The sequence below is a fragment of the Bombus pascuorum genome, chromosome 5, assembly GCF_905332965.1.
Source record: "Bombus pascuorum chromosome 5, iyBomPasc1.1, whole genome shotgun sequence".
Lineage (NCBI taxonomy): Eukaryota > Metazoa > Arthropoda > Insecta > Hymenoptera > Apidae > Bombus > Bombus pascuorum.
Genome location: NC_083492.1, coordinates 5,076,921 through 5,092,449, shown reverse-complemented (window position 1 = coordinate 5,092,449; position 15,529 = coordinate 5,076,921). Strand labels below are relative to the sequence as shown.

The following is a 15,529-nucleotide window of genomic DNA, read 5'->3' as shown; positions in this document are numbered from 1 at the left end:
GTCTCGGTACACGCGATACCCGGCAGCGTCGTTAACAGCGTGGCCCGAATGAAATTTATAGGCATCAGAACAGAGCATGGAACCTTTCGTTCACTGTTCAAATAGATTCATCGAACACTCTTCTTTAACCAATGTCCTACACATCAACCGTTTATTCGCATTCGCAGCAATTGGTAGTTTTAGTTGGATCATTTAGCATTTAAAGTTTATCATACACGATAAAACTTTGCGTATTTCCTTATTAATCAAGAAGTACTTTACGAAGCTTTACGAAAAGAATACAATGTCGGAAAAATTGCCCTCAATATTGGATGAAATTATGTCACGAACGCAAAGTATAAAATTATAATTGCAACGAAACATATTATTGCATATTTTACAGCTAAGAAACATATCCGCTTGAAAAAAGGAATCGATCGTCGTTTTTCTCGATTAACGTAAATGTAAATGATAAAAGAGTTAAACACCGTACATCGACATTGAAACGTTATCAAGTTAGAAATTAGCGAACGCGCGCGAGTAAGGCGCGTTGGGAGCGTGGGTTTCACGGTAAACGGGTCAAACGATCGATCGCGGTGAACAAGCGAGGAATCGGCGACGGGTTTACCCGCGTAAACGATAATGAGCGTGGACGGTAGTTTGAAGCAGAGGTTACGCCTTCCTGAGAAACCGGTATGCGTTACGGAGGCCTACCCCTTTTGTTTTCTTCGTTGGCATCACGCATGGTAGGAAATTCAAGGCGCGCAACCTCCTTCTCGAAAGTCGTGCAAGGGTTGATGGAGCGGGAAATCGTTCGCGGAAAATGCTTCCTATGGCGATCGAAGGTTGTAAAGAACTCGTGACTCGTTACACTTTCTCGAGTACGATTTTAAAATTGCGAGCAGGTTATTCAGATTCTTAGAGGTGGTTCCAAGAAGATGATATGAAATGAATATTAAGCTTCCTTGTATATTACGATTGTGTTTGTACATTTGTATACGCTTCGACCTCGAAATACGTAAGAGTAAAGAAATTAAATAACTACCGAGAGATTATTTGAGTTGATAGCTTATATGACATAGACGATATTTGTAAAGTTTTGATATACCAACGATTTTACTAAACAACTTGGATGCAATTTAAAGTTTAGAGGCTACACGAATTACTGGAGTTCCATCGAGAATAAAATGTGTATCAAGACTTTTCTACGTATATTGGGCGTATACATTACTAGGCTTGAATTTTCAATTTATCTCTGCTGCGATATTCTGATGCGTGGAATGTATATCGTGAATGCGTGAAGTTTAATTATGAGGTTACAAGACGAGAAAAGGATTAATGTACTTTAAAGTATACGTTCCGAGATTTTTAGCGAAGGATACAGCACTGGCGGCGTAAAAGAAGGCGCACATGCACGTTTATAACGCGGAAGAAGTGTGCGCGCATTTGCAGGGTGGCTGGAAAAAGAGAAGACACTGGACAAGGGCGAGGGTGGAGTCAGGGGTAGAGGGCGAGGCTAAGGAGGAGCTGGTGGAGATTGCGAGAGAAGGGGGAGGGGTGATCTATGCGTTTAATTAACCATAGAGACGCTCCTACCAACTCTTAGCCGCTCTTAGTTCGAGCTTGCTCGAGCTCGGTGGCTGCAGAGGGACAGGGTGGCGCAAGAATAAAAGAGCGAAAGAGCAGGGGAGAAAAGAAGCAAGAAAAAGAAAGGATTTAGCTATCGCCGGCGAAATTAACCCCGAGGAAAAACTTATAATGTGTCTTCCCCGGAAAAGCAGCTCGAACGTTGGCGAGCTCGTGCCGATGCTTTCACCGCGTTCGTCCTGGATAATTGATTCCGAATATAATTAATCGGTGACATAAGGATAAAAGCACTGTTTTCGCATCGTTCTGGAGCATTTTTTTGGACAAGATTTTTACTAATGGTTCTTTTTCTGAAAATTGTTCTAGATTCATATTATGTCGGGAATTTTATTCATATTTCGTAAATTGAGTTGTTTTGGAAACGTTTTTCTGTGTTTCATTAGTATCGCTGGTTTCCTGTAACCCAAGTCCGATGACATGCTGATTTAGTATCACGCTTAATATCACTATATCATCACACGCTTGATATCTCTGCATCTGTAGCAAGAAAATCATTAGAACAGTTTTTCGAAAGGATACGATTTGTATGAGGAAATATTAGACAAGAAATCGAATTACAAAGATTTCAAGTATACCGCTTCTTACTAGATACTACTAGAAATACAAATTCATTTACGCGTAGGAAAATATCTAAACAAGCTCTAGGAATTATTATTTTAACGTTTTTTCACTGTCATTCCTAAAATAGCATGTCGAACGATTAGCTTTAATTTGTTATTAGAGATCAGAAACTTATAAAATTCGTTCACGTATTCCTCTTCGAATTTCCCCGGCTCATCAAACCAGACATAACCACGTGACGATCATTATACGTGTTGGCTACCTCGAACAGGCTTCCCTCCCGTTCATCTTCAACGACATACATCAACTATAAACCCAGTAGCCGGTCGAACAACAGAGAGCCCGGTTATCGTTATTACCGCGATGATGTGCCAGTGCCAAAAGACGACTTAATTCCGCCACGGTAATCCGACAATTGTTTACACATGTTCGTTATTTACGTGTAGCCGAGTGTGTCGAACATCACACTCGGCGAAAACGCACGATCAGCAGCATATAATCACAGACACGCGTACACGTACCGATATTCGCACACCCATGTAAAAACTGGCCCAGCCCCCAGTCGCAGCGGCCCCAACCTTCTCGTCGTCCCACCCGCGACGGTGATATTTTGAGATTTCTTTGGCTCTTGTCTCCGAGTCCCGCGATCGCGTTCCGAGAAAAGGGAGGTTAATGAGACGGCCGCGGACAGTTATAAATGAACGATAAGGCGCACGCCGGATTCCTTTAATAGCTGGTGCAAATTTATGGCCGCCGCTAAGGGACGTCCGCTAAGGGGTTATAGATTGATTGGTCGTGAAATCGGCTTTAATCAATCGTGTGTACCCTCTGAATTATACGTACGCCCGGCGGAGTTAATTAATTCCAACACATCGGTCGGTCGCCTCCTCCCGCTCGTTCGACGCCGCGGCATTAATCTGCCCTTTCGTTACATTAATTTGCCCGGCTGATAACGTTGCTCCTGGCCGCTCGTATTTTAGTAGAAAGAATCAGAACGATCGGAAGAGAAGGGAAGGGATTCCGTGTGAAAGAGATGGAAAGAAGGTGCCGGACGCAGAGTTTCAGGAGCGTTCTTGAAGAACGCACGAGAAACAGAAATTGGGATTCCTCCGTGTGTACGTTGTTCCGAGTCAACGTCACGCTCGTTCCTCGTGACGGTCGTCGTGCAGTCGAACGAGGAACGAACACGACGAGGACCAAGCGTCGATTCGGCCGTGACGCGAGGCCAATTATTATAATTACCGGAATTCACGGTGCGCAATTAGGCCGGGCAAAGGACAGGAGGCGCACGGTTGCGTGTATCGCCCTTCTCTCCTCCTTTATACCACTTGATTTTCATCCTTGCGTGCCGTGTATCGATTATAAATACCACGACCGCGTTATTACACACATGTGCAATTACACCGGCAGCTCTCGCTATTACATTATCTTCGGCTTCGTTACGTTTCGTTTTAATCGACTCGAGAGCCGACTCCACGCGTTCCTCCGGAGGACGATCGCTCTCTCTCTCTCCGTGAGTGCCAGATTCCAGTTAGCTCCGTGGAATTTAAGTATCGCGTATGCGTTCCCCAGGATCCTTTCGCGGCTGTTCTATCTTAATTACCAGGCTGATTAATAGTCACGCGTGCGGCTAATTAATCGACCGCTTTTGCCAGCCTGGTTTTACCCAGGCCAGGCTTGCACGAACGCCAGGGCTTCTTGTTGGTTTGCTCCTTTCGTGGAGATCGAATATTTTCGTCGAACCAAGCAGGTATGTATACTTATCGGTACACTGAAGATCCTTATGCAAATTTATATCTTCATGGACACAATTAAACAAATAGAACTGAAATAGAAATTCGTTTTGCTTGTTACAATCGAGATTATAACGAGCACCGTATTTTGCATATCTTATATATTTTTCTATATTGTATCCACTCTGCGTAATTTCTGTCTCCTTAAATTTGTCATAAATGGATAAAAGTCCGCAATCCACTCGTCAGAGGAGAACCGAAAAAATGAAGGAAGAACGAAAGGGTCACAGTTGGAAAGAGAATACGCGAAGGAAGAGAAAGGAAGAAAGAAAGGAAGGAAGGATGAAAGAGACGAGAGTTACCTGTGTTCACGTGGCATGTATACACGGTGTAAACAGGCACGTCCGTGTGCTCCCGCGCGGAGCAGGAAGTGTCTCGTAATAAAAGAGTGACTTCCGTCGGTGAAACAATACCGTCCGCGGGATTACCTCGTCCACGGCTCGGTTCCATCTCCTCTGCCTCGTTACCTTATCCAGCCGCTGTTAATTTGCGTCGAAAGTAATTTAGCGCCGTCTCGTTGTCGCTTTTGTTATGATTCGCCGTGCTGTCCCTCGTTGGCAAGCCACCGAGGGGACGACAGCTTTGTTCTTTTGCGCGGGAACGAACAACATTCGGGGAACGATACGAGGAGTTGAATTTCCTCATTTTTCTTTTCTTCTTCTTCTTTTTTTTTTTTTTTTTTTTTAAGGGAGTTTGGTAAGATGAAAATTTCGACAAAATTTGTTGCGACAGACGCAGCTACACAGTTCGTGGAAAGACGCGATTAAAATATTCGCGTCTATTTCTGCGTAGAGAAATTTCGATGGATTTATGGAAGAAATCGTGGTTTTAGATTAATTGCTCGAACGAGTGAAACTTGAATTTGGTTGCAAGAAAAATAAATATATTTTGGATTCCTTAAACGTCATGGAAAATTATATTGGAGAAATTGACTTTGTTTTTGAAGGAATACGTTTTTTGACAAATAATATGAGAATGTTATATTTAATGTTGTAATATAATAAATGTATATATTTTCGTGAATTTAGTCAACATTTTCCTCCTATTGTTATCGTACAACTTCTCTCTTTTCACTTTAAGCATCGCTCTTCAATTCTCCTTTGACGAATTTCACGCTCGTTATTTTGTAAATGATCATCCACAGGTGTTGAATTTTATACTAAAGAAACTATTTAAAAGAGTGACTCGGTGAAATAATTGCTTGGCACAGGATTATTATATTCTCACTTCTTCCACGTCCTCAGCCAATTATCGTTTGCCAGTCGGAGGTATTTTATGTATGTTTATCACGTTGTCTATTTGCCGTTAATTTCCATCGAAAGTGATTTATTTTCTCGCTTCGATAGAACCTCGATTAATGAATTCGATGTTACCGGGAGGACGAATACTATTAAGAAAATCGTGTCGAGTTGTAGAACATTTTGTATCGTCTCAAACACGTTTCTCAGTCTTTTAAGTATTATATCAACATCTTGGATCTACTTATTTAAACGAATCCCATGATTCAGGTTTTAAAACAAGACGATACCTTCTTTTATATCAATCCCGTTGTATCTGATTTGGTATTTAAATATCCGTCGAAAACTTAGATCGTAGTCTATATGATTCATACCGTTGAGAAGTCACTGAAATTAAAATAAAAATTACCTTGTTTGATATTTCGGTATTCGGTAGGTCAATTAAATGTCCCTGTTGGGCGTCTAGAAACTGACTCGTAATTTATAAGTTGGAGCACACGACAGTGGAGTTACTTTAATTGCCATGTTATTGCTATTGGCAGTGAAACGTTTCGTTACGGCCAAAAATTTACACGATACATCGAGTCTGTGGAATTTATCAGTTGAAATTATTTCAACTTTTGTATAGAGTTATAGCCAAGCCAGCGTTGTCTTTGCCCAAGAATAACGCGGATAATATATGAGAACAATTGCTTCTTAAATGGAGGAAGAATTAAGTAAGAAATAATGGGATAATGGAATAAGTACTACAACTACACAGTTTCTAAATTGCCTAGAATGGCAAGTCCAAACGTTTCACTTTCGTACATTGTTTTCTTCTTTTCTTTCGCTCGGGGAATCGAGACGGCGGCTAATTTCTTCGTAATTTTTGCCATGATACAGCTTCTCTCTAACTTTTTGTTTCTCGAGATACTATACTGTCTTAACGTGTGTCAGACTTGAAACTACTCGATGATGTTTCACTTTATCGTTGCTTCTATTAATATCAAGGTATTTCTTATGTTTGTTTGCGAATCGAATCGGAATTCTCAAACACGAATTTGTTAAAAGTTACAACAAGAGTAACAGATAATCGGACTCATCCCCTTAACTGTAACAAATGGTAAAATTAATTTAGATCCCTCGAAAATACATAAACGTCTCGTCAGTCTGGTTATATCAGTCCTTACATACTTAGACTAAATAAATTATATCGCTGTACAACGTTCATACTTAACACGCACAACTTGGATTGCTCGCGACAAGTTAATAAATCAGAGTCAAAGACATCGGATTACCAGCGTGTTGAAAGCAAATTTAACAAATTCCAGTTCCTTCCGAATATCGCTACACAGCCATCAACCTTGTCTCCATCTAATTTCGTACGAGTCGTGTACGTACCGATTATACGTAGAGCGAGACACGCGTCTCGCCGAGACATCGTTTGCGATACGTCCCGTTTCTGAAATCACAGGGTCCCGCGTGATCGATGCCTTTCTCGTGCTCGAATAAGCGGCGACGTGTAATCACTTAATCCAACGGTGCAATGGAAACGCGGCGGAATCGTCGTGATCGCGAAGGACCAAGATGGAAGAACGGCGAACGAACGAAGGAGAGAGAAGAAAAGGAAGAAGAGAATGGTTACTCGCACGAGGCAAAGGGACTATCGCAGCGAGAGGACGTTCTGCTTTATCAGTGCAAATGGGATGCCAGCGTGTTTCCATTAATTCAAATCGCGGAGTAAAATCACGGCGCGGAATGTCCATTAAAGTCAAGCGGGGAGAAGTCGTTAGCCTGTTCGTGGCGACGTAAAGTGCCGGGCGTTACACCGTCGGTGTCGCGTTTTAACGCGGAAACTCGAGAAAAATGCGTCAGCCAGGTCGAGGTGAGAGAAAGAGAGAGCTGTTTTTCTTCGTAATAACGTCCTTTAACGATCGGTACCGGTCGGTAGATTCTCCGCTGCGAATCGAGTACCCGCGACGACCAACTGAGAACGCGTTGGAGGAAGATACGCGAAAACGCCAGTCAGCTTTATCTTAACTCTCGCGTTAGGCTTGTCCCGTGTCGCGCCACCTCTTCGTGCTTCGTCCAATCTTCGACGAACGGTTTAATTAGCCTGTAAACCGCGAAATATGAGCGAGATCATTTTCCAGATTCGACGAGAAGTCGATGAATTAATCTAGGTTCGTTCACGCTACAAAGTATCATAGTGATGGGAACGATCAATTTTTCATAGAATTTTTATAGATTCGCAATGATAGCTATTCAGGGATTTGAATATTTTTTTCATAGAAATTTTATAGACCATTTTTGTAAACTTTTTCGATCATAGATTTTTGACGATTCGAATATTTTGTAAAATACGTATGATGGAATCAAGGTGATTTCCTCTGATGATAGCTCTTAAGGGTTGAGAAAAATTTGAAGTAGATTATTCCATAAAAAAATTACCATATTTTCACACTTCAATCTATAATGAATAACAGAAATACGACTTGATCGACTTCTTTGATCATCCGCGTTCCAGAACATAGCGTGCCATGAAAGAAAAACGAGTTCATCGGAGTGGAGAGGGAAAAAAATGTACGAAAGCTACGACTGGCAATGATCACGCAGCATCTTATGGCTATGACTACGACTAGAAAAAGATCACGGCGAGTTAGAAGAAGAACGAGAAAACAGGTGGGACGTTACGCAGGTACTTTGGCGAGGGTTTTTTCTCGCCACGCGAACACGAAATCGTTTAATTCGAACAGGTCGCGCGGCGCGTTCGAGAGGAGACGAACAGGCCCGTGAAATGGACGTTCCGGTTTATCCGCGCGTATAGCGCGCGCTTCGTGCGGCTTGTTTCCATTAATTCGCGTTGCGCGACCAACTCGTGCTATGGGAATGCCCCGTTCGAGTCGTTAGGCGGAGAATGGCAAAACGAACCGGGCTAATTCACGACCTTGTCGTTGGATGCGCCTGCAGCGAAATATCGATTATGAAGCAACTCGAAAAAGACGATAAATTAGGCTCAATTACGCTTATTAACCCTCGTTTAGATTAGTCAAGTTACTTCGATTCAAGTCGCCCGAATTATTTGATCGTACTTTACGTTCATGATACGTTTATAACTACAATTAACATTCGTATAGACATAAATTCTTCTTTCGACAACATCTTAGGCATATATTTACATTAAGTATTCTGTCGAATTTAGGATGCTTGAACAAACGATTGCAGGCTAAGTAATTTCAATTTAAATCTGCGTTCATAGGAATTATTTGACAGTAGAATAGGTACAATCGACTGTCGGACATTGATATCTTTTCTTCCATCTTCAAAGATCATAGGGGGTCTTTTAGCGACGAATTTTTATTTTTAAATTCCTCTTAAAGCTACTCTTATTATCATAGTACGTCACAACCTTGACTCCGTTTCAATTATAAAATATTTTTCCGAGCTTAATTCTTTCATTATAATAATCGAGACTAAAAGGGTGCAATGGAAATGAATTAACTGAACTGGACTCGTGCTCGATTCATCGATGCATAAATGAACCATAATATCGTATCAGTAACGATGCTGTGACCCCTATGAAATCGATCTTGCCATTTCAACGTTGGCCGCTTGTCGTTTCTCGAGTTATAAGCTTTAAAGAAGATTATAACGCGTTGAAGTTACTCGTTCGTACGATTTAGGACAATCGCGATAATTCGCGATTATTCGCGGAGAGATTTATGATGACAAAGCGGGATGAACTTAGAGAGCAAAGTTCAGTCAAGTAGGCCATGAATTTCACTTATGCATGGAAAAACTAGACCCGACTATTGTGGAATGCGATCGAAAGCGTTGAATTTCTTTGGATAATTCGAAATATAAAAGTAGCCACGTATCTATAGGTCGAATCTAATTAAAGAACGTATGCATACGAAGAAGAAATATGCGACGTCCGGCGAAATGTGCGAAGAGTGATAAATGAATTCGTCCAAAAACATTGGTGACAGAAAGGAATGTCGCGAGGAAAAGTTGAAGTTGTTTTATGAGACTCGGTTTTTGCAGGCGGTGGCATTAAGGAGATTTCAAGGTTATTAAACTTTTTACAATGAAAAACGACTTTTAATATGCACGACTGCAGTTTACATTCGAATGGGTTTAATGACTACGGTCGTTTAAAGTCAATCGAGGCCACGATGAAAGATAAAGCGATGGTGTCATTTTAATTACCATCATTTTTTATACTTTAATGCCGGTTTATTAGAATTCCGAGCATAGAAATCCGTAGTTTTTAATCGCTATTCTATGATAAAAAAGGAAAAGAAAATAATAAGCCTCTGATTAACATTCTTGCGAAGCAGATTGGCGTGGAATTATCTTCTTAGTCTTTATGCATTGCGACATTCCTACAACCCGGTGTTATTCGTAACGATCATTTTTCATACAACGTTCAATGAAAATTTATATGACACATAAATATAGACATTTAAATTCGGAATATTAAAGCACCGAGATAGATATTAATTTTGTTAGCTACGACTGTTAGAACAAATATGTCAAAGTCGAGAAAACTCAGTGAATCGTAGAAATTGTGAAAATAGTCGTCGATGCGGCTGAATACTTGTAGTTTATATCGCGTCATCCACTGTCGTTATTTCTGAATGATTATTTCAAGAGAAACGAAATCAAATGGAAGATTCAACATTTAGCACAAAAAATTCATTTCGTTCTTCGTAAAATCAAAATAAAAAGGATTTATACGACTAACGAATCTCTCGAAATTAGCAACCACTGTTTAAATTAATCTCAGTGATCGCATTCATATAACGATACAATTATAATAACAAATTAAACAATTCGAAGATAAAGAATTATTCTCAAACGAAGAAACAGTTGCGCAAAGTTTGACGATGAGTAATTCCGATTTTATTGTAACATATTAGCTTTAAAAAAATCAACCTTATTACGCGATGATCATAAACAACAACATCTTGCGCAACCTTTTTAATTAATTTTCATGCTGGCAAGAAATAAACGAATGTCTGACCATTTCAGGTATCTGCTCACGCATATATCTAACAATCCATCGTAATCTTTTAATCAATTTACATTCCAACAAAACTAAGCAGGTATCTGACCACTGTAGGTCATATCTACTTAAGCAGATACGTTCAGTATTATCGCAGAAAGCAAATGGATACAAGTTATAAATTATAACACATCCCAGAACATAATACTCGACAGGATTACATTTCAACAACCCTTAGAAATTCTTCAGGTAATCAACGCTGGCAAGAATCCCGTAAAACGCGCGACGATAATTACAGTTAATCCAGCGGGAATAATTCGCGCAAGATGGCGGAGACGTTGAATTGAATCGGCCGCGAGCGGAAATATTCATTTTCCGCTGGCGAAATCATTTATCGTGACCGGTGCACGGCCGCTGGACGCGGAAGAAATTTACCGCAAAGGAAACAGATGCGTGCCCTCGTGCGCTAGCTTCTTTCCTTTTGATATTTCTTCTTCTCCTCGTGTTCGCGTTCGAGCGAGCTTCTGCGATCGCGCTCATGCGTGAATACGGAATCGCTTCATTTAAGACGCGTTGCCGTGTATCGTGGCGGCTTCGAGAGGCAAGAAGGCGAAAGAAAGAGAGAGAATGTAAAAACCAACGGTTAAGGACATTTCTATCCGTTGCCGCACGCTGCTTGAACAAGCATGTACCTCCTATGGGTTAATTGAAAAGAATTATTGCAGCTTAAAGTTTAATGATCGGTCTCCTTTGCCAGTTGATAGCGATAACCCTTTCCTTCTTTCGTGTTCTTCTCCCTCGTTTTCCTTTTCTTTTCTTTCTTTCTTTTTCTTTCTTTTTTCTTTTTTTTTATTTTCTTTTCAATTCCAAGTCGAAGAACTTGAAAAGTACACGGTGAGTGTACTTGTACTAATGAAGTTTATCGAGACAGGTTCTTCGTAATCAATCGATCGTGACAGGTTAAGATGTAGACGTAATTTTCCAAATTAAGTTTGACAGCTTGATGCATGTACATATGGCTGTTTTTTCGCCGTGGAAACAGGTTGGAGAAGCAATCGTTCAGAAATTGTTGTATGATTTCGTTCTCAGAGCGGAATAATAGAAATTGTATATGTATGATTTTTTGGGTGGCAAGATGTTAGAAGTTAATTTGAGGAATATGTCTTGTGTGCGCAGATGAGTCTCGTTCTTGTATGTGAGATATTAAGCCTTGTTTCAGGCCTATATAGATATGCTTTTCTCGGCAGATATTTCGTATCGTATATGTAGCTGATATTTATTATTAACTTTTAATTTACAAAGCAAATCACGATATTACAAATATACTTTATTAAAAGAATTTTTAAGAAGACAAAGGCATAAAAATTGTAACTATAATATTTCAATACTTAAATACATATTTTCCTATTCGTTATTTTACTTTCTATTATCCATTTTGTTCTCTCGCTTGTACTTCGGCGCAACCATTTTACAAAACATTACTAACTACAAACGGAACGAATAAAGGCTCCCATCGATCTTCGTCAAAATTAATATCAGCACATTCTATTCTAGAACCAAGGTAATCAGAGGCACGTACACCAGAGTGTGTAATTTCGTGCAACAGCTGAAACTTCCTACGAAAAATGTAGCTGACACTTTACACAGCGTACCAAATAAATTAAGAATCTAATTTGTCAGATCCCGTTTCAGAACCGTTTGATATCGAATCATGGGAATAAATCGTAGAAATTATATCGACGAATCAAAATACTTTCACAATACGTACTCGTTAAGCAATAACATCTAAAACAGCAATTACAGAACTTCAAATAGCCGATTTACATCATTCCAAGAATCTCGCCAAGTATATCCAGATTTTTGTCGATACTTATCGAGCCAATTTGTACTTCGGTAAGTGGAATAACTAGTTTTACGCGTGCACCTCCCAATATACCAACCCCTGCAAACGAAATCATTCACTGTCTAAAATCCTTTCAGCTCCAAAACTTATCTCGTTTTACATTACCAAGCTCATCACACCGCATCAATTCTACATCATCATCGATCACGACCTACTACAACATTTGACTAAAAAGATCATTAAGAATAATACTTCAACCCCTGTAACTCCATTTCCAAGAAAAAAAAAAGTAACCTAAAGAAAACTGATCAACCTAAATCCTCGCAAAAAGAGTAAATGCGCACTAAGATTGCAAGACTAAGTCTACACGTATAATCGAACGTACATACACAGATTCTTACGAGTAGGCTGCTAATTTTTATGCAATCTCATATTTTTATTAACACGGCTGAAGGAATCGTTGAATCGATGAAACGTTATGGCAGGTAATTCACTTCGAATATTTTCTCTATTTTTGCATTCTATATACGTGTTGTATATTTTTGCGATACTAAATTTTCCATAAATGCATCAAAATCCACGGTCTACTTACGAGTGTACGCATTTCGATCATCGAAAGGTCCATTCGTCGGAACGACAGTTCGTCGGAGGACGCGTGCACGGCAGTTACAGCCCACCGCAAACCTTCTCCGATCTACGGTAAACCTCCTGTCCAAAGGATCTCCGGTAAATTCGCGCGGAAGTCGCCTCTCGATAAAGACGAGCAAATATTGCGCGCGTTGTTCACGCGTGGCGAAAGATTACCGATGGCACGCGCGCGACCAAGCATCGCGAATTTAAGATTCCGGCGGATGCCAGCTGGAAAACGGGTCCACGATGCTCCGAATGGACAGAGCGAAAGAAAACAGTCGAGCCAACCGACGATCGTGACTATTAAACAAAAAAAAGTGAGGAAGATCTGCGTAAACGCGGAATGGTCGGGGACGAAACGCTGCGCGAAGTGCTTTCGTTGGGAAAGGATAGAGAGATACGAAGGTAAGGAAGGCGCGTTCCGCTTTATCAGCGCGCGCCGCATGCCGCGGCGTGTTTCCATTAATTCGCGTCGCGGGGCAAACTCGTGCCGTTGGAATGCCCGTGCTGAGGCCGAGGAGAGAAGTCGTTAGGCCTGCGTGCCGTTCGGCCGGGCAACCGGTTTTCCCATCGGTGATTCGTCGTTAATTCGCCGATGGAGAGTAAGTAATCGCACGCGTACCAACGACCACCTCGAGTGTGTTACACGGTTACCTTCGCGCCGCGCCTACCTCGGGGTTGTTCCGATTTTCCTCGGCGATAAGCGCCACCACTTCGACGCGGGACGCGAGAAATTCCTTTGACCCTTTTTCGGACTCTCCGGGAATCGCCGCGTTCCTCCTGGCGCGATTCCAACGCGTGCGCGAGGCTTAACCGCTGTCATACGTCGCGCTCTTTTTTTCTTTCGTACGACCTTCCGATTACACTTTATGATTTATAGAATCGTTATTTATTCATTGAAATGCGGGATCTATAATCATATACATGCATATACATATGTAATTTGAAAGATTGGAAAGATTAAAAAGTCAAGATATATACGTCACTGAATTCTGAAAAGGTTTTTTCCTTTACTTTGTTTCTCGTTGTTCGATACGTTTTTTAATGATTCTTGAGCACCGTGTTGTAATAGTTAATCAAGTTTAATTGTGACTTAATTATATGGAATTTTATTTCCATGGAAAGATCAAACTTGCTTCGACAAACTTCGACACATTCCTAGTTTTTCAAGTATGTGCTAGTACGGAGATTTTTGTTACTTCTTTAAAAGAGACAATGATCGAGAATTCAGATATATATATCGTGTTAATAATTTTGTAATATTAGCGATTCCACTCACCAGATAAGTTCGCCAGCATAGAAGTAGTGGTTCCTTCTGCAACAAAGACACAAACTTAATATGAAGTGACCATATAATAATGTAATTGTTGCAAGTAACATAAGATTCATACTAACATAAAAATATCATGCTCACGGAATTACCATATCCGATCTATAGCAATACGTATTTACTGACGCAGCATCGGTTGGTTAATGAATGTTGTGATGCGATTTTGCTTCTCCCACGCGTAATCGACGCATATTAATTACAATTTAATAATACCTACACCTTATTCAATGTTTAGAATTTGCAACACGATGTTATGCAACTTTATTACGTACGCGTTAAACTGGTTTAAATTAAACTCTAAGAATAGAATTACGCGAATATCGCTTTAGGGACGTATTGGATAGTGTTCATCGAATAAGGGATGAGATAAGTAAAATGGAGCTTCGATGAAAATTATGAAGCTCGCAGACTTGGAATTTTAATTAATAAAAATGGAGAAAAGGTTCAGTGCAACTCGAAAAGTAAATTAGTCTTAAACCATTGGATTAAAACAAGACTCAAAATAGCTGGAAGTAAAATACGTTACTAAAAGATTCACGATGCCATTCTACAAAGAGTGTCTAGCATCGTTTGAGCGGCGTGAGAACTGACGCCGCGCATTTCATATTTTCTTTTCTTTCCCTCTCTGAAATTTTACAACGCTTCGCTGGTCTTAAATACACGTTGACACTTGTCGTTCGAAAAGGTGGACTCGCTTATCTGGAAAAACGAGCAACTGCCGAGCAAAATTGTTAAATATGCCAAGAGACACTCGCGTGGCGTGCACGCACGCGCGATGCCGTATTATTATATTTTATTTCGCACCGCGCGGAAACCCCAGAATAATTTGCACGAATGAGCCGTAATTATTTAAGGGTTTGCATATGTAAGAAGGGTGGCAGCGACTAACTAACAGCTATAGTTATTTTAGCCACACACGTTATACACCAACCTCTATCGATTCGCCTTCGCCTTCGCGAGACGAGCTCGTTTGCCTCTTCCGGGAACCACTGTTCGCAGACTAATAAACCTTTCGCCGATAATTATCGTTGGCACCGCGTGACTTTCCCTTTGACGAAACCGTTTGCTTCGAGAATAACTTCGATTCGTTGTCGTACACTTGGTTAGAATTTATTTAACTTTGGAACTTATGGAAGGAAGTCATTATTTCTTGAGAATTGCATGTTAAAATCGTGTACTTTATTAATGAAATTAACGAGTTTACAGAAAATCCAGTGGATCAGTTTGGCTTCTGACAGGCTTCCATGTGTTCTTTCCCTTCTGCTAAAGATTTGTTGCATGTATTTGTAAGAACAAGGGTACACAAATTGAAATTGACTGTATGAATTTTTATTTCTAACTCGAAGAAAAGGTTCAGATACGTTATCCCATATTTTCAAGCTCTGATATATGCTGTTTCAAGCTATTATGTGAGACCTTCATCGTACAGAACGAAAGTAACTTTCTGCGTGTCTCTCGTAAGCTATGAAGCTGAACGACCACCTGATGTGTAGGCGTCGAAACCAAGTGTGCAATAAACCT

General features: G+C 40.5%; 1 protein-coding gene across 7 annotated transcripts in view; it reads right to left on the bottom strand.

The window, feature by feature from the left end:
- LOC132907088 (zinc finger homeobox protein 4) overlaps positions 1 to 15,529 on the bottom strand; it is a 399,871-nt gene that overhangs the window by 240,983 nt on the left and 143,359 nt on the right. For all 7 annotated transcript variants that reach the window (XR_009658117.1, XM_060959833.1, XM_060959835.1 and 4 more), the window contains one exon: positions 13,958 to 13,993. The gene's annotated coding sequence lies outside the window, so the exon portion shown is untranslated. The remainder of the gene's footprint in view (positions 1 to 13,957; positions 13,994 to 15,529) is intronic.